The following is a 23644-nucleotide window of genomic DNA, read 5'->3' on the forward strand; positions in this document are numbered from 1 at the left end:
GCAAACGGAGTCAAGTAGTTGGAACATGTTCGTTGTTCTAACAGTGTAACTTCCTTCAATATTTTCAGTATTGCACCGCAACGGCCTGCATGCTATTTTTATATTCTTTAACCTCATCCGAATTTTGGATACTAATAATTGGTGGTTTGAATGGCAGTCTGCACGTGGTAATGTTTTTGCTGACTGCTCTGAACTTTTCCACCTCCTTTGCCCTGATATGGAGTTAATTTGGTTCCTGGACTGTTCGTTTGGGGACGTAAACGTGTATTTCTATTGAAAACTAACATCCTGTAAAAAATGTTTTCAAGAGTGGTTGCATGAGTAGGACTAAAAAGTAATGTTTTAATTAATGTTGACACTAATCTAATCAAGTATACATATTGTGGATTCCTGCCCACTCGTCTCTTATAGGGTGCCTAAAGGGTGTTGCTGCCGGATAGCTATACAACAATTATAGCAAATCACGTTAATGGTTTTTATTAGAATAAAGTAAATGGACAATACTTAACTTTGCTTTACAATGGTGTCGCAAGCGATGAGCGACATTCGCCGGCCGGGGTGGCCGAGCGGCTCTAGGCGCTACAGTCTGGAACCGCGTGACCGCTATGGTCGCAGGTTCGAATCCTGCCACGGGCATGGGTGTGTGTGATGTCCTTAGGTTAGTTAGGTTTAAGTAGTTCTAAGTTCTAGCGGACTGATGACCACTGCAGTTAAGTGCCATAGTGCTCAGAGCCATTTGAGCGACATTCAACTAATCAATGTCCTTCGGTATAGACGATGTCCATACAAGCAATTAATATAAGGCACTTGTCTCAGTATAGTAGTCAGGATGACGGCTTTTCTTGTCCAGGTCTACCAGCGTACATATTCTACTGTCCGGCCGAGGTTGGTAGGAGCGACGCTCCTATTCGCCTCTTCTAGAGGCTGCTCCTGTCGTGGTGACGTGCTAGTCAACGTGCTATTGGCTGACGTTGTCTCACAGCCTTCTCTGCTCTTGCATTCTTCATCTTCGTGTTATGCTGGAACACGTATCATGTAAACTAACTCGTACCGATCCGTTCCGATAAAAGAATCGTTCGAATCCTCTATGTAACGTGTAACTAACTACCTACTATACAAAGCATTAATGCTGTTTGAAAACTGTAATGTCAATATATAGAGAATTCTCTACACAGAACTCTAATAACTCCTGAATTCCGATGACATGAACCAAATTATCCTGCAGTTCTCGTGGTCTTTGTCATCGGTGTGTGTTACTGGAAAGTATATCTGCATTATAGATAAATTTATTTGTGCTCCTTTTATTCAGTCTGATAATACTCTGCCACTTTTGGGGCTATATCTAAGAATTATATTCCGTAGATTTTTCTGCTTTGATGAATGCTGCTCCGTTCTTACTTTGTGCTTCATTACCTGAATAGTGGACTGCAGTGTCATCTGATATGAAGAGATCAGTCCATCGCAGTTCACTGACATCTAAAATATCTACTTCGAATGTTCACATTACCCTCCCCAGCTTTCTATCATGTTCCTTACGTTTCACGAGATGAATCAGTGAGATTTCTTGAGGAAGATTCGGACTTCCTGTCCTTGCTATCTATAACCTTCGCGTCATACATCGCAGTACAGCACTGAATCGCTCTTCTCTCTTCCCCAAACACTATGAAGCCCCATCTAACCTGGGGGTCTTATAATGCGGATGCATAAGCTTTTGGAGAATTGTTTAAATGTGTAGTTGGGAAACCTGTCAACTGCATGTTGAACAGAGGGCAGCAGAACAAGAGAGAATGAGTCAATATTTGGCAATTAGGAGGGCCGAGATCCACTTCAAAGGACTACACAACCGCTACATCAGAAGGAGAAGGAGGAGGAGGAAGAGGAGGGAGAGGTAGGTAGAAGTTGGGACAAGTAAATGTGAGTAGATAAAGCACCATCCGTTTCGTATCCTAGACAACGGAAAGTTATTCTGTACAGTTTTTAACGTGTGGAGTCTGTTGATGGGAGGGAGGCATGTTACAAGCTAACAACGAAAGGGAGTACATTACCGCAATGCCCTGCATCCTGCAGGAAGCACATATTCTGTGAACCTCTAGGCGCAGGATGATACAAAGATACGATCTCTAAAGTGGAGTGAGAGGAGACACCTTCCACCTTTCTGTGGGTAAGAAAGAATTCGGCGCTCACAGCCATCTGGCCGACGACAAGTTAACTAATTTGTTGTTGTCTCTGCTAAGAAACAGTAAGAGCAGTTACTACTGGTTAATACAGGGTGTTTCAAAAATGACCAGTATATTTGAAACGGTAATACAAACTAAACGAGCAGCGATAGAAATACACTGTTTGTTGCAATATGCTTGGGACAACAGTACATTTTCAGGCAGACAAACTTTCGAAATTACAGTAGTTGCAATTGTCAACAACAGATGGCGCTGCGGTCTGGGGAACTCTATAGTACGATATTTTCCACATATCCACCATGCGTAGCAATAATATGGCGTAGTCTCTGAATGAAATTACCCGAAACCTTTGACAACGTGTCTGGCGGAATGGCTTCACATGCAGATGAGATGTACTGCTTCAGCTGTTCAATTGTTTCTGGATTCTGGCGGTACACCTGGTCTTTCAAGTGTCCCCACAGAAAGAAGTCACAGGGGTTCATGTCTGGCGAATAGGGAGGCCAATCCACGCCGCCTCCTGTATGTTTCGGATAGCCCAAAGCAATCACACGATCATCGAAGTATTCATTCAGGAAATTAAAGACGTTGGCCGTGCGATGTGGCCGGGCACCATCTTGCATAAACAACGAGGTGTTCGCAGTGTCGTCTAAGGCAGTTTGTACCGCCACAAATTCACGAAGAATGTCCAGATAGCGTGATGCAGTAATCGTTTCGGATCTGAAAAATGGGCCAATGATTCCTTTGGAAGAAATGGCGGCCCAGACCAGTACTTTTTGAAGATGCAGAGACGATGGGACTGCAACATGGGGCTTTTCGGTTCCCCATATGCGCCAGTTCTGTTTATTGACGAAGACGTACAGGTAAAAATAAGCTTCGTCAGTAAACCAAATGCTGCCCACATGCATATCGCCGTCATCCATCCTGTGCACTATATCGTTAGCGAATGTCTCTCGTGCAGCAATGGTAGCGGCGCTGAGGGGTTGCCGCGTTTGAATTTTGTATGGATAAAGGTGTAAACTCTGGTGCATGAGACGATACGTGAACGTTGGCGTCATTTGGACCGCAGCTGCAACACGGCGAACGGAAACCCGAGGCCGCTGTCGGATCACCTGCTGCACTAGCTGCGCGTTGCCCTCTGTGGTTACCGTACGCGGTCGCCCTACCTTTCCAGCACGTTCATCCGTCACGTTCCCAGTCCGTTGAAATTTTTCAAACGGATCATTTATTGTATCGCTTTTCGGTCCTTTGGATACATTAAACCTCCGTTGAAAACTTCGTCTTGTTGCAACAACATTGTGTTCTAGGCGGTGGGATTCCAACACCAGAAAAATCCTCTGTTCTAAGGAATAAACCATGTTGTCCACAGCACACTTGCACGTTGTGAACAGCACACGCTTACAGCAGAAAGACGACGTACAGAATGGCGCACCCACAGACTGCGTTGTCTTCTATATCTTTCACATCATTTGCAGCGCCATCTGTTGTTGAAAATTGTAACTACTGTAATTTCGAAAGTTTGTCCGCCTGAAAATGTACTGTTGTCCCAAGCATATTGCAACAAACGGTGTATTTCTATCGCTGCTCGTTTAGTTTTTATTGCCGTTTCAAATATACCGGTCATTTTTGAAACACCCTGTATAAGTAAATGCCGGATGGGAGAACCAAGCTCACTTGTGTGAAGGGGGAGAAGGCTTGATTCGCTGAAATAAGAAACAGCACAGATAGTGGAAGTAAAAAGTTGGTCGTCTCTGAACTGCAACATTAAAACCCCAGTGATTAGCTCATTATAAGAAATTAGGATCTGTTTTGTGAAATTGCCTCATTTGCTAAAAAGAGAGATTATGACAGCAGGAAAAAATAAGCAATATGTGAGACTGTACCAGCACTTACTTCAGGAGCTTGGGTATGAACTGAAAAGATATGAACAGAACGATCAGAACTAGAGAGTGATGTATCCATTTTGATGAAACGGAAATTGGAGAACTGGCAGAAGCATCTGGACAATGGGGCAGCAATACACGCTAGGAAAATGATGATATAATGAGATAAGAGACGGCGAGTACAGACAGACTGTACAAACAGTAGCGATTCGCAATCCAAAACCTGGAAGCAATCAGCAGAATATGGAGAAACTAAATGATCAGGTACTGTGACTAGTGGATGAGACGCAGATTTCAACGTTAGAAGATATCAGTTTACCAGGAACATTGTATATGAGCTGTGACGATCGAAAGGAAATATTGTCACGAGGAATCGAGAAATTCGACAGAAGGATGGAGGGTATTGCATATCCAAATATAGATGTAAATGTGGGTGATAATACCACGAGTATTGGACTCATCTACATCTACATCTACATGTACACTTATACTCCGCAAGCAACCCAACGGTGTGTGGCGGACGGCACTTTACGTGCCACTGTCATTGCCTCCCTTTCCTGTTCCAGTCGCGTATGGTTCGCGGGAAGAACGACTGTCTGAAAGCTTCCGTGCGCGCTCTAATCCCTCTAATTTTACATTCGTGATCTCCTCGGGAGGTATAAGTAGGGGGAAGCAATATATTCGATACCTCATCCAGAAACGCACCCTCTCGAAACCTGGCGAGCAAGCTACACCGCGATTCAGAGCGTCTCTCTTGCAGAGTGTGCCACTTGAGTTTGTTAAACATCTCCGTAACGCTATCACGGTTACCAAATAACCCTGTGACGAAACGCGCCGCTCTTCTTTGGATCTTCTCTATCTCCTCCGTCAACCCGATCTGGTACGGATCCCACACTGATGAGCAATACTCAAGTATAGGTCGAACGAGTGTTTTGTAAGCCACCTCCTCTGTTGATGGACTACATTTTCTAAGAACTCTCCCAATGAATCTCAACCTGGCACCCGCCTTACCAACAATTAATTTTATATGATCATTCCATTTCAAATCCTTCCGCACGCATACTCCCAGATATTTAACAGAAGTAACTGCTACCAGTGTTTGTTCCGCTATCATATAATCATACAATAAAGGCTCCTTCTTTCTATGTATTCGCAATACATTATATTTGTCTATGTTAAGGGTCAGTTGCCACTCCCTGCACCAAGTTCCTATCCGCTGCAGATCTTCCTGCATTTCGCTACAGTTTTCTAATGCTGCAACTTCTCTGTATACTACAGCATCATCCGCGAAAAGCCGCATGGAACTTTCGACACTATCTACTAGGTCATTTATATATATATTGTGAAAAGCAATGGTCCCATAACACTCCCCTGTGGCACGCCAGAGGTTACTTTAACGTCTGTAGACGTCTCTCCATTGATAACAACATGCTGTGTTCTGTTTGCTAAAAACTCTTCAATCCAGCCACACAGCTGGTCTGATATTCCGTAGGCTCTTATTTTGTTTATCAGGCGACAGTGCAGAACTGTATCGAATGCCTTCCGGAAGTCAAGAAAAATAGCATCTACCTGGGAGCCTATATCTAATATTTTTAGGGTCTCATGAACAAATAAAGTGAGTTGGATCTCACACGATCGCTGTTCCCGGAATCCATGATAATTCCTACAGAGTAGATTCCGGGTTTCCAAAAACGACATTATACTCGAGCAAAAAACATGTTCTAAAATTCTACTACAGATCGACGTCAGAGATATAGGTCTATAGTTTTGCGCATCTGCTCGACAACTCTTCTTGAAGACTGGGACTACCTTCCGTTCCTCTAGAGACTTGCGGTACACGGCTGTTAGAAGGGGGGCAAGTTCTTTCGCGTACTCTGTGTAGAATCGAATTGGTATCCCGTCAGGTCCAGTGGACTTTCCTTTGTTGAGTGATTCCAGTTGCTTTTCTATTCCTTGGACACTTATTTCGATGTCAGCCATTTTTTCGTCGGTACGACGATTTAGAGAAGGAACTGCAGTGCGGTCTTCCTCTGTGAAACAGCTTTTGAAAAAGGTGTTTAGTATTTCAGCTTTACGCGTGCCATCGTCTGTTTCAATGCCATCATCATCCCGGAGTGTCTGGATATGCTGTTTCGAGCCACTTACTGATTTAACGTAAGACCAGAAGTTCCTAGGATTTTCTGTCAAGTCGGTACATAGAATTTTACTTTCGAATTCACTGAACGCTTCACGCATAGCCCTAATTACGCTAACTTTGACATCGTTTAGCTTCTGTTTGTCTGAGAGGTTTTGGGTGCGTTTAAACTTGGAGTGAAGCTCTCTTTGCTTTCGCAGTATTTTCCTAACTTTGTTGTTGTACCACGGTGGGTTTTTCCCATCCCTCGCAGTTTTACTCTGCACGTACCTGTCTAAAACGCATTTTACGATTGCCTTGAACTTTTTCCATAAACACTGAACATTGTCAGTGTCGGAACAGAAATTTTCTTTTTGATCTGTTAGGTAGTCTGAAATCTGCCTTCTATTACTCTTGCTAAACAAATAAACCTTCCTCCCTTTTTTTGTATTCCTATTAACTTCCATATTCGGGGATGCTGCAACGGCCTTATGATCACTGATTCCCTGTTCTGCACATACAGAGTCGAAAAGGTCGGGTCTGTTTGTTATGAGTAGGTCCAAGATGTTATCTCCACGAGTTGGTTCTCTGTTTAATTGCTCGAGCTAATTTTCAGGTAGTGCACTCTGTATAATGTCACTCGATGCTTTGTCCTTAATGCTGCTGAGTCGGGAGGTCGGTAAAAGGAGCCAATTATTAACGTAGCTCGGTTGTTGAGTGTAACCTCCACACATAATAATTCACAGGAGCTATCCACTTCTACTTCACTACAGGATAAACTACTACTAACAGCAACGAACACTCCACCACCGGTTGCATGCAACCTATCCTTTCTAAACACCGTCTGTACCTTTGTAAAAATTTCGGCAGAATTTATCTCTGGCTTCAGCCAGCTTTCTGTACCTATAACGATTTCAGATTCGGTGCTTTCTATCAGCGCTTGAAGTTCCGGTACTTTACCAATGCAGCTTACAATTACAATACCGATTGCTGCTTGGTACCCGCATGTCCTGACTTTGCCCCGCACCCTTTGAGGCTGTTGGCCTTTCTGTACTTGCCTGAGGCCATCTAACCTAAAAAACCGCCCAGCCCACGCCACACAACCCCTGCTACCCGTGTAGCCGCTTGCTGCGTGTAGTGGACTCCTGACTTATCCAGCGGAACCCGAAACCCCACCACCCTATGGAGCAAGTCGAGGAATCTGCAGCCCACACGGTCGCAGAACCGTCTCAGCCTCTGATTCAGACCCTCCACTCGGCTCTGTACCAAAGGTCCGCAGTCAGTCCTGTCGACGATGCCGCAGATGGTGAGCTCTGCTTTCATCCCGCTAGCGAGACTGGCAGTCTACACCAAATCAGATAGCCGCCGGACGCCAGAGAGAATTTCCTCCGATCCATAGCGTCACACATCATTGGTGCTGACATGAGCGACCACCTGCAGATGGGTGCACTCTGTACCCTTCATGGCATCCGGAAGGACCTTTCCACATCTGGAATGACTCCCCCCGGTATGCACACGGAGTGCACATTGGTTTTCTTCCCCTCTCTTGCTGCCATATCCCTAAGGGGCCACATAACGCGCCTGACGTTGGAGCTCCCAACTCAGGGAGTCACGTGTCAATGTTAGAGAAAGAAGTGTATGAAATGCGTGACAGAGAGAAGTAATGCCCGAGGTTCAAAATGTATGGCATAAAAATATGCGGCATATGAACGGTAAGTGCGTGTACATGATAAAACAGGTAAGAGCAGACTTTGAGTGCCAATCACGTGTGCTCATTGCGAACTTTCTAGGGATATACAACATGAAAGCAAAAGTGATATTAGGACTTGACTCTTTAAAATATATCGAAGTTGTTTTGAACTTGAAAGAGAGATTTGCTATGGTGCATCTGAACAACGCATCAAGTTAAAGTTCAAGAACAACACGGAAGAATTGGGAGAAGGACGGTTGACCCACTAGGTCTTGTTGCAACAGGTGACAGTGAATCGATGGCATTAGGGAGCGAAGTGGGACTGATGAGAAATGAGTGTGCAGAGAAGGCCAGCCATGAAGAGAAGGAGAACTGTGGAGTTGTGCAGATACACGACTCCTTAACAGACATGATTCCAACTTCAGTCAAACAGAGAAGTGAGTCGGATAGTAAAGAGGAATGTGAAGGTGATGAAGAAAGGGAAGACGTAGACCAGTGAGTCTGAGGACAAAAGGCCAATTACGTGGGATGCAATGTATTAGAAGAAAGCAGTCCATCATTTGATATTTTCAATCTGAGCGAGTTCGTTGTTGCACTATTGAATGCACCCAAGGAAGAAAAGCAGATTAGTGAACATGAGACCAAATCAATAAATGGTGAGTGTATGATGAGGGACATGATTATACCTATCAAGAGTAGTTCAGCTAATTTATTCATGGAATATGAAGGAAGAATGTAATAAGGAAGGTCGGGATAATGACGGTGGGAATAAACCTATGGGGTAACCTGTTCAATGAAAGCTCATTGTAGAAAAGTAGTGTTGGCGAGTGTAGAATATATTGTTATGTCATCTAAAATAACTGCGTTGTAAGCTAGATTGTCCGGGTACAATGCGAAATTTAATGGAAATGTGTACATAAATCAAACATGAGTTTTTGCAAATCACTATGGGTGAGTACGAAAAATTAAGTTCGCCTTGGGAGATAAGTTGTTGCTGAAATCAAGGAGAAGATTCAAAAAAAGTAAATACCTATGCAACAAGTTATTTTACATATTCTGTGAGCCGTACCATGTTGAAAGAATAACACACGTCAACGTTTTGGAGGTGGTGGTGGTTAGTGTTTAACGTCTCGTCGACAACGAGGTCATTAGAGACGGAGCGCAAGCTCGGGCTAGGGAAGGATTGGGAAGGAAATCGGCCGTGCCCTTTCACAGGAAACATCCCGGAATTTGCCTGAAACGATTTAGGGAAATCACGGAAAACCTAAATCAGGATGGCCGGAGACGGGATTGAACCGTCGTCCTCCCGAATGCGAGTCCAGTTTGCTAACCACTGCGCCACCTCGCTCGGTCAACGTTTTGGAACTGAAGACGTTGCGAAGCCGCAAGTCGAAAGGGACACAGAATATTAGACAAAAATGTTTAACAAATAAGGTAATTCGTAACAAGATGCAGTAAGAGTGCATTCAGTCTCAAATCCATTAGAGAGATGTTTGTACACTCCTGGAAATGGAAAAAAGAACACATTGACACCGGTGTGTCAGACCCACCATACTTGCTCCGGACACTGCGAGAGGACTGTACAAGCAATGATCACACGCACGGCACAGCGGACACACCAGGAACCGCGGTGTTGGCCGTCGAATGGCGCTAGCTGCGCAGCATTTGTGCACCGCCGCCGTCAGTGTCAGCCAGTTTGCCGTGGCATACGGAGCTCCATCGCAGTCTTTAACACTGGTAGCATGCCGCGACAGCGTGGACGTGAACCGTATGTGCCGTTGACGGACTTTGAGCGAGGGCGTATAGTGGGCATGCGGAAGGCCGGGTAGACGTACCGCCGAATGGCTCAACACGTGGGGCGTGAGGTCTCCACAGTACATCGATGTTGTCGCCAGTGGTCGGCGGAAGGTGCACGTGCCCGTCGACCTGGGACCGGACCGCAGCGACGCACAGATGCACGCCAAGACCGTAGGATCCTACGCAGTACCGTAGGGGACCGCACCGCCACTTCAAAGCAAATTAGGGACACTGTTGCTCCTGGGGTATCGGCGAGGACCATTCGCAACCGTCTCCATGAAGCTGGGCTACGGTCCCGCACACCGTTGGGCCGTCTTCCGCTCACGCCCCAACATCGTGCAGCCCGCCTCGAGTGGTGCCGCGACAGGCGTGAATGGAGGGACGAATGGAGACGTGTCGTCTTCAGCGATGAGAGTCGCTTCTGTCTTGGTGCCAATGATGGTCGTATGCGTGTTTGGCGCCGTGCAGGTGAGCGCCACAATCAGGACTGCATACGACCGAGGCACACAGGGCCAACACCCGGCATCATGGTGTGGGGAGCGATCTCCTACACTGGCCGTACACCTCTGGTGATCGTCGAGGGGACACTGAATAGTACACGGTACATCCAAACCGTCATCGAACCCATCGTTGTACCATTCCTAGACCGGCAAGGGAACTTGCTGTTCCAACAGGACAATGCACGTCCGCATGCATCCCGTGCCACCCAACGTGCTCTAGAAGGTGTAAGTCAACTACCCTGGCCAGCAAGATCTCCGGATCTGTCCCCCATTGAGCATGTTTGGGACTGGATGAAGCATCGTCGCACGCGGTCTGCACGTCCAGCACGAACGCTGGTCCAACTGAGGCGCCAGGTGGAAATGGCGTGGCAAGCCGTTCCACAGGACTACATCCAGCATCTCTACGATCGTACCCATGGGCGAATAGCAGCCTGTATTGCTGCGAAAGGTGGATGTACACTGTACTAGTGCCGACATTGTGCATGCTCTGTTGCCTGTGTCTATGTGCCTGTGGTTCTGTCAGTGTGATCATGTGATGCATCTGACCCCAGGAATGTGTCAATAAAGTTTCCCCTTCCTGGGACAATGAATTCACGGTGTTCTTATTTCAATTTCCAGGAGAGTATTTGTGAAAAGAAGGTAGTATGATCCACTTTGAAAGGAGTCGTAAAATCGTATTTAGAAATTTATGTGTTTGTAACAAAACCAGTCATCTCCAACAGTATTATTGCCGATAGTAGCGCCACTAAAGTGGAGCTAATGAACACAAGCCCAAGGTGCTTTTTAATTCTAAATGTTTTGTTTCTGACAAACCTTTCTGTAATGTGCTATATTTTACCCACCATAATGTTAACATGGCGTGAGTCCCTAACTCATAATGAACAGATTTTGTAACAAGAAATTTTTGAAGATCAGAATACAGTTATATCTGTCGAAACTGGCTACCAAAAATAAAGACGAATTTGCGCAATCATGGTTATCTACATCTATATCACATTCCGCGAGCCAGCTAACGTTGTATGGCGGAGAGTACTTTCGGTACCACTATCTGGTCCCTCCAACCCTATTCCACTCGCGAATAGTACGTGGGAAGAATGTTTGTCGGTAAGCCTCTATATTGGCACTAATTTCTTGAATGTTCTCCTCGCGGTCAATACGCGAGATGAGTGTGGGGGAAAGTAATAGGTTGTCCTTCTCCTCCTGAGAAGTACTGTCCCGAAATTTCAATAGTAACTCCGTGCTGCACTACTACTCTCTTGTAACGTCTGCCAGTGGAGTTCTTTTACTATCTCCGTAACCCTCTCACCAGCTAAGCGATCTCGTGACGAAACACGCCGCTCTTCGTTGGATCTTCTCTATCTCCTCCATCAGCCCTACCTGATATGGATCCCAGATAGATGAACAATACTCAAGAATCTGGCCAACAAGCGTCTTACATGCAACTTCTTTCGTGGATGAGTTACATTTCCTTAAGATTCTTCCGATGAATCTGAGTCTGGGGTCTGCTTTTCCCACTATCTGTTTTATATGGTTATTCCACTTAAGCTATTGAAAGCTTCTTTCTTAATAAACAATGTTTTCCGAAATTACTTCACCGAAAAATATGAAGTAAATATTCCAGAATTCGAACTAAGAACAGCGGCCAACAGGAGTAACTTAGAAGTAGATCTACTCAGTGCAAGATACATCACGTAATGAAGGTAAGTATTTTGGTCCAAGTAGTGTATCAATTAGGTTCCTTCCTGCATATGCTGATACAATAGCCCCATACTTAGAGATACAGAATATAAATTGAATGGTATTTTCCTGTCAGCCTAGCAGGCTGAGAGGTTGCGACTGGAGAGGGTTCAAATGGCTCTGAGCACTATGGTACTTAACTTCTGAGGTCATCAGTCCCCTAGAACTTAGAACTACTTAAACCTAACTAACGTGAAGACATCACACACATCCATTCCCCATGCACGATTCGAACCTGCGACCGTAGCGGTCGCGCGGTTCCAGACTGTAGCGCCTAGAACCGCTCGGCCACTCCGGCCTGCGACTGGAGAGGGGGAGGAGGATGTTCATGGGGGGGGGGGGGGAGTTAGAAAGGTAATATGCTGCTCGGAAGCTGCCTGCTGCCCGTTGCTTAGTGTGGTCTGCTCGTTATGTTCCTGTGTTCGAATGACGCATTGGGAGATCAAAATGCCACGATTCACTGAACAGCGACAGTGTTAAGTTAGGTAAATTAGGCTCCGAGACCGTCACAGTGCTTAAACAAGCTTATGAGCATGATATATTGTTTCATACCGCCTTAGTATTAGCGAGTTCCAGGCCAGGCACGGTATGGTAGTGCTGCTGTAGACACCACACAGTCTCGATCTGGCACCAGCCGACTTCTTTTTGATCCTCGAATAAAGAGAAGCTTAAAGGGCCATAATTTTGGGTCGCTAGACTCCTTGATAGCCGCCCTGACGAGGTGTCTTCCAGCAAGCCTATCGAAGCTGGCAGAATCGCTGGGAAAAGTGTATTTATGTGCAAGGGTGCTATTTTGAAGCATTCTAAACATTATTACTTTTATTTTAAATGCGTTGTTCTTTACGGATTTATTCAACTTATTTTATGGACAGTCCCTGTATGCAATAGCTCGCGCGATGAAACATCTGTACTAAAGACTGGAAACTTGTACAGGTCACACCAACAGTCACAAGAAAAGAAATAAGAGTAATCCGCTGAACTGCATACCGATATTACTAACATCGATTTGTGGTAGGACTTTGGAACATTTGCTATGTTTGAATATTACGAATTACTTCGAAGATAACTGTCTACCGACACATTCCATATGAATTCAGAAAATATCGTTCTTGAGAAACGCAACTAGCTTTTTTTTCGTATGAAATAAATAACGCTTTCGGCAGGAGATCTCAACGTAATGCCATATTTGTAGATTTACAGAAGATTTTTGACACCGTTCCTCACAAGAAATTGCTAATCAAATTTCGTGCTTATGGAGTCTCGTCTCATTCGTTTAACTGGATACGTGATTTCCTGTCAGAATATACACAGTACACTAGCGTTCCTCAAGGAAGTGTTATAGGCTCTCTGCTGTTCTTAATCCATATTAACGATTTAGAAGATAATCATAGCAGCCCTCTTAGATTGTTTGTAGATGATACTGTACTTTACCATGTAATCAGATTATCGAAGCCAAGTTTAAAATGCCTTAAACACTATCTGTATGGTGAAAAATAGGGGACTGTCTCTAAAAAAGGAAAAGTGTGAGGTCATCCCATGAATACCAAAAGAAATCCGTTAACTTTCGGTTACAAAATAAATCGTACAAATCGAAAGGCTGTCGAATTGAACTACATAACTAGAAACATGCCAGTGATTGCAATTGAGTAATCGAATAGCAAACATACCAGTGATTGAAATTGAGTAATCTAATAGCAAATGAGAATATCTCAAAGCCACTACGGTGAAAGTTTCAAAATAAAGGTTGCCACCTGATTTTATTGCTCTCAAATTCAAAATCAGGAAAATAAATTATTATAATGATAAACCCCTTGAGAGCCAGTCTAAAAGCAATGTAGGTATCACAAATCGTGGACTTCTAATTCTCATTTACCTAGCACCATAAAAAGACACAGAGTATGAGAGCATATTAAAAAGTAATGCCTCGCAATTATTTATTAGAAAGTTCTTCAAGCTTTTTAAGTGAAACAAACGTTATTATCATTCTACATCTTTATTCTCCATATCTATGTATTTGCAACCCTCTGCCTCTAAAAGACTCCGAATAGAAACATAAGACTTGGCGGTGTGTAACATAACTGTGTCAGTGTATGAGAATCAGCGTGCTGTAATCTGTTTCGAATTCGCCGAGTTCATCCACGTGGGGAACACCCTCTCCTTTAGTATCACAATGCCAGACCACACACGAGCGCTGCGACATCTGCAACAATCCGATGCCTTGGATTTAGTGTCATCGATTGTCCTTCATACAGTCCCAACTGGGCGCCATCCGATTCTCTCCAAAACTTCAAGGACACCATGGAGAACTTTACTTTGATAGCGATGAAGCGGTACAAGTAGATGTGAGATTGTGGCTCTGTCAACAAAGTCAAACATTTTACAGTGACGGCATGAACAAATTGGTTTCTCATTGGGAGAAATGTGTTCGTCACCAGCTGACTATCTTGAGAACTAAACGTGTAGACATGAAGAATGAAGATGTAGAATGTTAATAATGTTTGCCGTGCTGGAAAAGCTTTAAGAATTTTCACACAAAAATTCGGAGGCATGACTTTTCGGCACGCCCTTGAATCTCTGTCACAAAATATCTCCACATGATTTTGATGAATGTATAGTATCGTACAAAAACATTTTCCAAGGCAATTTCACGGTTAATTCGGTTTTAAACGACTCTGAGACACATGGCGCACACACATTTCGTGTAGGAATACTAGTCGTATGCAGTCTTTTATAAACGTTTCCCGAAACACATTTAAACTCTGCTTAATTTTGATTAACTGAAATACGCATTCATAGCAACAACATGTTGCCAGCACGGATACGAACGCTACACTGCGTTACAAACGCTTTCCGAGGCTGGTTTAAACATCAATTTCTGTAAGACAAAATATCCACTCGTATCGAGGACATATTGCTCGTGTGAAAGGCAGTTGCGAACTGCCTCATGAGATGGTGTAAATATCTTTGCCTGTCTGCTCAAGGCGCACTTATGATTATTCCGCCAGTTATCTACAACGTTACCTGAAATCATTAATTAAGCTCTGAGCATGAAATTAAAGTTAATGAAATCATAATTACACAGTCTTCAGTATGGATAATGTCGTCAGTGCAGTTGGAATTCTGGACAAACATTTCAACAGTAAATAGAAATATGAAAATTTACGTTCTTGACGCCAAACCAGGCAGGTGAATCACCGCTCTCTCTACATTCTCCTGCATGATACTGCTTTTGCTTACACTACATTTCCCACGCTTCATGACCGTTTGCTGCCTTTGTGGGGTGAATAGGTCCATTGATTTTAACTGCTCAATAACCCACAGCACCACTAGCTTTCACATGCTGTATAGCAAAATATGATAAAATATAGGCTGAAACGAACTATAAACGCCACAATGAGCCCTCAGAGGACGCTCTGTCGGATTTTGATTAATTTTTTCTTGAGTTTGAATGTCAGGCTCTTCCTGCAGTCAACGAAATTACAAACAATAAGATAGTAATAACACTGCCTGCGCACAAGAAAAGAGAAAAGTCCTCAACTGTAACGTTAAATGCAAATAATAATATAATTATAAAAGGCACAAATGCAGGAAATTGTAGTGACAAACAGAATTACACATATAAAAAGCTTTAGATTTCCTGCAAGTCAGCAACATAATAATTATCTCAAAGGACTAACAGCCAGACTTCAAAGAGATTTAATATATTTCAAATAACCTTAATTTCTTACTCGTCCTTCAACACCCAGAAACATTATTCGAATGAGACTCCTACCACCCTCCTTCAGGCCTCAACAAAGAATCCATAGAACTTCAATCACTGTCACTCCTATAGTAGACTGTTGGAAAGGTCCGACATCACATCTCAACAAAAAAACTCTTCATCCTTCTTAAATGATTATATACATTCAACAACAGCAGAACACTTAGAAACACAAGAGTTTACACAATTTGTCAAAGACGTGACAATTCTTCATGGAGACACATCTGCCTCGTTTGAGATAAAAAACCTATAACCCATCGTACTAAATGGATCCTACTTTGCCATCCTATAAAAACATAAAAAAGATGTCATCCACACACATTAGAGGACTAACAGAACTACTAGAATTCACACTCTCACTCGAATATTTTAAGTTCTACAGGTAAACGAGCCCTGTCAACGGCATAAAATCTGTTCGGATTTACAGCTGAAATGCTTACAAGAAACTTAGAAAATAATATTCTGCATTTCGACCACCATATGCTCAAAAACCTTATTTACTCTATAGATACGTAGCTGATACGGTAATTAAAATCAATGGCACAAACGGTGCGATCGTAGTATTGAAGTAAGAAGATCGTTCCTTGGAACAGCTTTAGAATCCGTGTTTTTGGCCACTGTGAGTTTTAGAATTGGGACAATGTTGAACGTGATTCCCTCCAAAGTTATAACTCCTACTCGAACGAAATAAGTGTTGCTCATAATTCACGTAGCCAAAAATATGTATATATTAAACATTCTCAGAATTATAATACAGTAGTGCAACATTTGTTCTGAACCGGAATGTTTTGAGCATAATTCCAATTTATCATATGATTTTCACTTGAACGTGAGGCTATATGTCACAGATTTTGTGAACTGTTCAAGTTATTAGTGATGGAATTTCGTTCCTTTCTCGGAACGAATTTGCGATCGGCAGTTTCTGTGCAGAGATTGATTGGTAAATGATAAGGTGCAGCTCTTTTTGGAAATTTTACCCATTTGATTACGATAAGCAGACACAATTTTCGGCTTTACAATTCATTGTGATGGCTGAAGTGAAGAGACGTACAGCAAAAGAGTGCTTGTCTCACCACCATTGTTCGTTTATGTATCATTTGCCGTTAGAAATTGGTAAAGGACGTGTTCGTCAAAAGAAGTTACGTAGTGTTTTGCGTGTTACACCTCGAAGATTGCAAATTTTGATCGACAATTTAAAAAAAAAAATCGTCTTTCGAAGACAAGAAAGTTGTTCAATAGACCTCAAGAATCTTGGATGAAGACACTATGCGAAGAAAAACTAATTTTTTCCATAACAAGAAATTTACTGCCGCAGCGTAAAAGCGTGAGTTGACATTGAAGTTTAGATCTGAGTGTGCGCAAAATGTGTGTGCTTTTCTAGGACAAGTGCACTGAACTGAATATCAGCGATGAAATGTGCAGAGATATTTCCAGAAGCATTTTTAAATTAGAATTGGCTGTTGGAAGGTTGGATGCCTGTCCATAACGCGACAAACATTTCTTTGGAGATAGTTGGAGCCGATTCTGCAAAAGGAACTAAAAAGTCTGAAACGGAAAGAGCAATTCCCAACGCAAGGACTGAAACAGGGCATAGAACTGTTGCTGCTGTTACCGGAAAACTAAAACGACGGTTAATAATCCAACTTTCTGTGTGATCTTTAGCAGGTACTCTTCTTCCACAGCCGAGTCATTCTTCTGCATTTTATCAACAGTAGCGTATCTTTTACAGCCTGGCGATACGTAACACTGGCAATAAGACTGCTATCACAGCAGTCAGGTGGCTTGCGGAGTATGGATGTAGATGTCTATCACGTATTTTTGGCCTGAAAGTATTGCCAGGAGAGTCGTATCAGAGATACAGTATCTTCATGCATTCTAAAGTACGTTGTTACTTATTTCAACCCGCTCAGTGATGGTGAGTAATATCATGACCTGGTCTGGCCGATGCATTGGATAAAACAGCTGAAGGATGATTTCCCTTTTTCATCATCTGATCGTCCGTAAATAGTTCACGCCAATAGAGCAAAATTTGCTCGTTATAGTGTTAGGGTTTTTTCCCTTACGGAGAGGAACAAAAGATCGTTTGCCGTAAATGACCCAGACGGATGGATTCCAGTTATTTCCAACGCCAAGGACAATGGATTTCTTGTCTGCAAGATAGTACCCTAGGATTTTAAAGATCTTTGCTGCGGATTCATTGTCTGTAGGATGGAACTAAAGGACTTTACATCAACATCTACATCCATACTCCGCAAGCCACCTGACGGTGTGTGGCGGAGGGTACCCTGAGTACCTCTATCGGTTCTCCCTTCTATTCCAGTCTCGTATTGTTCGTGGAAAGAAGGATTGTCGGTATGTTTCTGTGTGGGCTCTAATCTCTCTGATTTTATCCTCATGGTCTCTTCGCGAGATGTACGTAGGAGGGAGCAATATACTGCTTGACTTTTCGGTGAAGGTATGTTCTCGAAACTTTAAAAAAAGCCCGTAACGAGCTATTGAGCGTCTCTCCTGCAGAGTCTTCCACTGGAGTTTATCTATCATCTCCGTAACTCTTTCGCGATTACTAAATGATCCTGTAACGAAGCGCGCTGCTCTCCGTTGGATCTTCTCTATCTCTTCTATCAACCCTATCTGGTACGGATCCCACACTGTTGAGCAGTATTCAAGCAGTGGGCGAACAAGCGTACTGTAACCTACTTCCTTTGTTTTCGGATTGCATTTCCTTAGGTTTCTTCCAATGAATCTCAGTCTGGCATCTGCTTTACTAAATGATCCTGTAACGAAGCGCGCTGCTCTCCGTTGGATCTTCTCTATCTCTTCTATCAACCCTATCTGGTACGGATCCCACACTGTTGAGCAGTATTCAAGCAGTGGGCGAACAAGCGTACTGTAACCTACTTCCTTTGTTTTCGGATTGCATTTCCTTAGGTTTCTTCCAATGAATCTCAGTCTGGCATCTGCTTTACCGACGATCAACTTAATACGATCATTCCATTTTAAATCACTCCGAATGCGTACTCCCAGATACTTTATGGAATTAACTGCTTCCAGTTGCTGATCTGCTATTTTGTAACTAAATGATAATGGATATATCTTTCTATGTATACGCAGCACATTACACTTGTCTACATTCAGATCCAATTGTCATTCCCTGCACCATGCGTCAGTTCGCTGCAGATCCTCCTGCATTTCAGTACAATTTTTCATTGTTGCAACCTCTCGATACACCACAGCATCATCTGCAAAAAGCCTCAGTGAACTTCCGATGTTATCCACAAGGTCATTTATGTATATTGTGAATAGCAACGGTCCTATGACACTCCCCTGCGGCACGCCTTAAATCACTCTTACTTCGGAAGACTTCTCTCCATTGAGAATGGCATGCTGCGTTCTGATGGCGACAGTATCACATGTGCAAGGTACAAAGGGAAGTGCATTGGCGGAGCTGACACCTGTACTCGGGCTTTTCATGTGAATAGGTTGCTGACGTGATTTTGAGCTCACGAGGGGAATTAACAGATTCTGGACGCGGAATGATAGTTGGAATTATACGCATGGGACATTCCATTTCGGAAATTGTTAGGAAATTCAGTATTCAGAGATCTATTGTGTCAGGAGTGTGCTCAGGGTACCAAATTTTAGACATTACCTCTCATCACAGAAAACGCAGTGGCCGACGGCCTTCTCTTAACGACCGAGAGCAAAGGCGTTTGCGTAGAGTTGCCAGTGCTAACAGACGAGCAACACTGCATTAATAAGCTGCAGAAATCAATGTGGGACATAGGACGAACGTATCCATTAGGAAAGTGTGGCGAAATTTGACGTTAATGGGCCATGGCAGCAGACAATCAACGCAAGTGCCTTTGTTAAAAGCACATCACCTGCAGCGCCTCTTCTGGGCTCGTGACCATGTTGATTGGACCCAAGACGACCGAAAATCGTAGCATAGTCAGATTAGTCCCGATCTGAGTTGCTAAGAACTGATACCAAGGTTCGGGTGTGGCGCAGACTACGAAGCCATGGACCCAAGTTGTCAACCAGGCGCTGTGCAAACTGGCGGTGCTTGTATAAAGGTGTGGGTTCTGTTTACATGGAATGAGAAGAGAACAAAATCTGTCTAATCTACTAAGGACGCATATGAAAATGAGTGCGTAACTGTGGAATCGAAGGGAAAAGGCATGAAACGTAGTAACCTCACAAAAAAAGTGCAACAAACTGTGCTTATTTTGCTTCGTTTCAACTCCCCAAATCTAAATATTTCCCTGTATGTGCGAAAATAGCTGTTTTTTTTGTTTGTTGGAAAAGTGCTGCACCTTACTATCTTCTCTTTAATGATGAGGCACTCACAGCACAAAAGACACGTTGATAACAAGATCTTACGCACAGTCCCGTTTCGGGATAATGCACAAAAGACACGTTGATAACAAGATCTTACGCACAAACCCGTTTCGGGATAATATTTCGCACCAAATTACCAATGTCTTTCAACGCAAAGGAATAAAACACCAAATCATCTACCTCCGACGACAAGACTGAGCAGTAATTACATCATCAACAGTAACACAAGAAACCTACTATACCACATATATGTGCATACAAAACTGAACGATTGGTCTGTGACTGTTTTTACATAGGTTAGTAGGCAGATCATTCGAGAACCGATTTAAAGACACACTTCCCAACACTAAGTTGCAAAATACTACCCACTTGAATGAGGCAAAACGCAACTTAAATAATGTTAATGGTTAATGTCATACTTCTACATATCCAACCTAAGGACGAAGAACTAGACATCTTCAACATGGTCTAAACATGCAAAAACAAACGAAACAATCTGAGTCTATCCTAAATTACGAGGTTCGAGTCCTCCCTCGGGCATGGGTCTGTGTGTTGTCCTTAACGTAAGTTAGGTTAAGTTAGATTGAGTGGTGTAAGCCTTTAAGCACTAAGCCACCCTAGCGCAGCCTGTCAGACAACTGCACGGATTACACTGCCAGGCCATCGTCCTTGGTCCAAATTCGCACTGCCGCCCCAGTCTTATATAAATTCCCCCTTACACCCGAAAAAATTTATTTAAGCTCTCCATGTTCTGGAATGGCACCTCAGCATCGAGCGTAATGAGGGACCAGCATGATACCCCAGGGTATCTAAAGGAGACTGGGAAGGCAGTGAGCATTTGGGTCGGGGAGAGAGGGCGCCAAGGTATTCCGTGCGGGTGTCTGAAACGCTTTGAGAACGTGGCTAGTGGCTAACGCACCTGCATAAGCTGGAGACTGCGTTCGATTCCCAGCCTTGGTATAAATTTTCATTCGCCACTTTCTTAACAGCACTTCCAGCAACCTGCACTATTAAGTATGCTTAAACACACACGCACATGCACATGCACATGCACACGCACACACACACACACACACACACACACACACACACACACACACACACACACACACACACAGTATCAGTGTGATACAATAACGGTAATTAAAGTTGTTATCCTGCCACTGTTAACAACATTATTATTGTGTATGTTCTTTGCACTTACTAGCTTCTAGTATGCCATTTCCGCTTACTTTAATGCATACAAAGTGTATGAGATATAAACACGTCAGGGAAAAGCTTGTGACCACTAGCGATATCTGATACAATAACGGTAATTAAAGTTGTTATCCTGCCACTGTTAACAACATTATTATTGTGTATGTTCTTTGCACTTACTAGCTTCTAGTATGCCATTTCCGCTTACTTTAATGCATACAAAGTGTATGAGATATAAACACGTCAGGGAAAAGCTTGTGACCACTAGCGATATAAATGTTATAATTATGTCTTTTCACCCCCCACCCCCCTCCCCCATGAACCATGGATGGACCTTGCCGTTGGTGGTGAGGCTTGCGAGCTTCAGCGATACAGATAGCCGTACCGTAGGTGCAACCACAACGGAAGGGTATCTGTTGAGAGGCCAGAAAAACGTGTGATTCCTCAAGAGGGGCAGCAGCCTTTTCAGTAGTTGCAAGGGCAACTTCTGGATGATTGACTGATCTGGCCTTGTAACAATAACCATAACGGCCTTGCTGTGCTGGTACTGCGAACGGCTGAAAGCAAGGGGAAACTACGGCCGTAATTTTTCCCCAGGGCATGCAGCTTTACTGTATGATTAAATGATGAAGGCGCCCTCTTGGGTAAAATATTCCGGAGGTAAAATAGTCCCCCATTCGGATCTCCGGCCGGGGAATACTCAAGAGGATGTCGTTATCAGGGGAAAGAAAACTGGCGTTCTACGGATCGGAGCGTGGAATGTCAGATCCCTTAATCGGGCAGGTAGGTTAGAAAATTTAAAAAGGGAAATGGATACGTTAAAGTTAGATATAGTGGGAATTAGTGAAATTCGGTGGCAGAATGAACAAGACTTTTGGTCAGGCGAATACAGGGTAATAAATACAAAATCAAATAGGGGTAATGTGGGAGTTAGTTTAATAATGAATAGGAAAATAGGAACGCGGGTAACCTACTACAAACAGCATAGTGAACGCATTATTGTGGCCAAGATAGATACGAAGCCCACACCTACTACAGTACTACAAGTTTATATGCCAACTAGCTCTGCAGATGACGAAGAAATTGAAGAAATGTATGATGAAATAAAAGAAATTAATCAGATAGTGAAGGTAGATGAAAATTTAATAGTCATGGTTGACTGGAATTCGAGTGTAGGAAAAGGGAGAGAAGGAAATGTAGAAGGTGAATATGGATTGGGGCTAAGAAATGAAAGAGGAAGCCGCCTGGTAGAATTTTGCACAGAGCACAACTTAATCATAGCTAACACTTGGTTTAAGAATCATGAAAGAAGGTTGTATACATGGAAGAACCCTGGAGATACTAAAAGGTATCAGATAGATTATATAATGGTAACACAGAGATTTAAGAGCCAGGTTTTAAATTGCAAGACAGTTCCAGGGGCAGATGTGGACTCTGGCCACAATCTATTGGTTATGACCTGTAGATTAAAACTAAACAATTTGCAAAAAGGTGAAAATTTAAGGAGATGGGACCTGGATAAACTGAAAGAATCAGAGATTGTACAGAGTTTCAGGGAGAGCATAAGGAAAAAATTGATAGGAATGGGGGAATGAAATACAGTAGAAGAATGGATAGCTTTGAGGGAAGAATGGATAGCTTTGAGGGATGAAGTAGCGAAGGCAGCAGAGGATCAAGTAGGTAAAAAGACGAGGGCTATGAGAAATCCTTGGGTAACAGGAGAAATATTGAATTTAATTGATAAAAGCAGAAAATATAAAAATGCAGGAAATGAAGCAGGCAAAAAGCAATACAAACGTCTCAAAAATGAGATCGACAGGAAATGCAAAATGGCTAACTAGGGATGGCTAAAGGACAAATGTAAGGATGTAGAGGCTTATCTCACTAGGGGTAAGAAAGATACTGCCTACAGAAAAATTAAAGAGAACTTTGGAGAAGAAAGAACCTCTTGTATTAACATCACTAGCTCAGATGGTAACCCAGTTCTAAGCAAAGAAGGGAAAGCAGAAAGGTGGAAGGAGTATATAGAGGGTCTATACAAGGACGATGTACTTGAGGACAATATTATGGAAATGGAAGAGGATGTAGATGGAGATGAAATGGGAGATACGATACTGCGTGAAGAATTTGACAGAGCACTGAAAAACCTGAGTCGAAACAAGGCCCCCGGAGTAGACAACATTCCATTGGAACTACTGACGTCCTTGGGAGAGCCAGTCCTGACAAAACTCTACCATCTGGTGAGCACGATGTATGAAACAGGCGAAATACCCTCATATTTCAAGAAGAATATAATAATTCCAATCCCAAAGAAAGCAGGTGTTGACAATTACCGAACAATCAGTTTAATAAGCCACAGCTGCAAAATACTAATGCGAATTCTTTACAGACGAATGGAAAAACTAGTAGAAGCCGACCTCGGGGAAGATCAGTTTGGATTCCGTAGAAATACTGG

The sequence above is a fragment of the Schistocerca gregaria genome, chromosome 1 (assembly GCF_023897955.1).
Source record: "Schistocerca gregaria isolate iqSchGreg1 chromosome 1, iqSchGreg1.2, whole genome shotgun sequence".
Classification (NCBI taxonomy): Eukaryota; Metazoa; Arthropoda; class Insecta; order Orthoptera; family Acrididae; genus Schistocerca; species Schistocerca gregaria.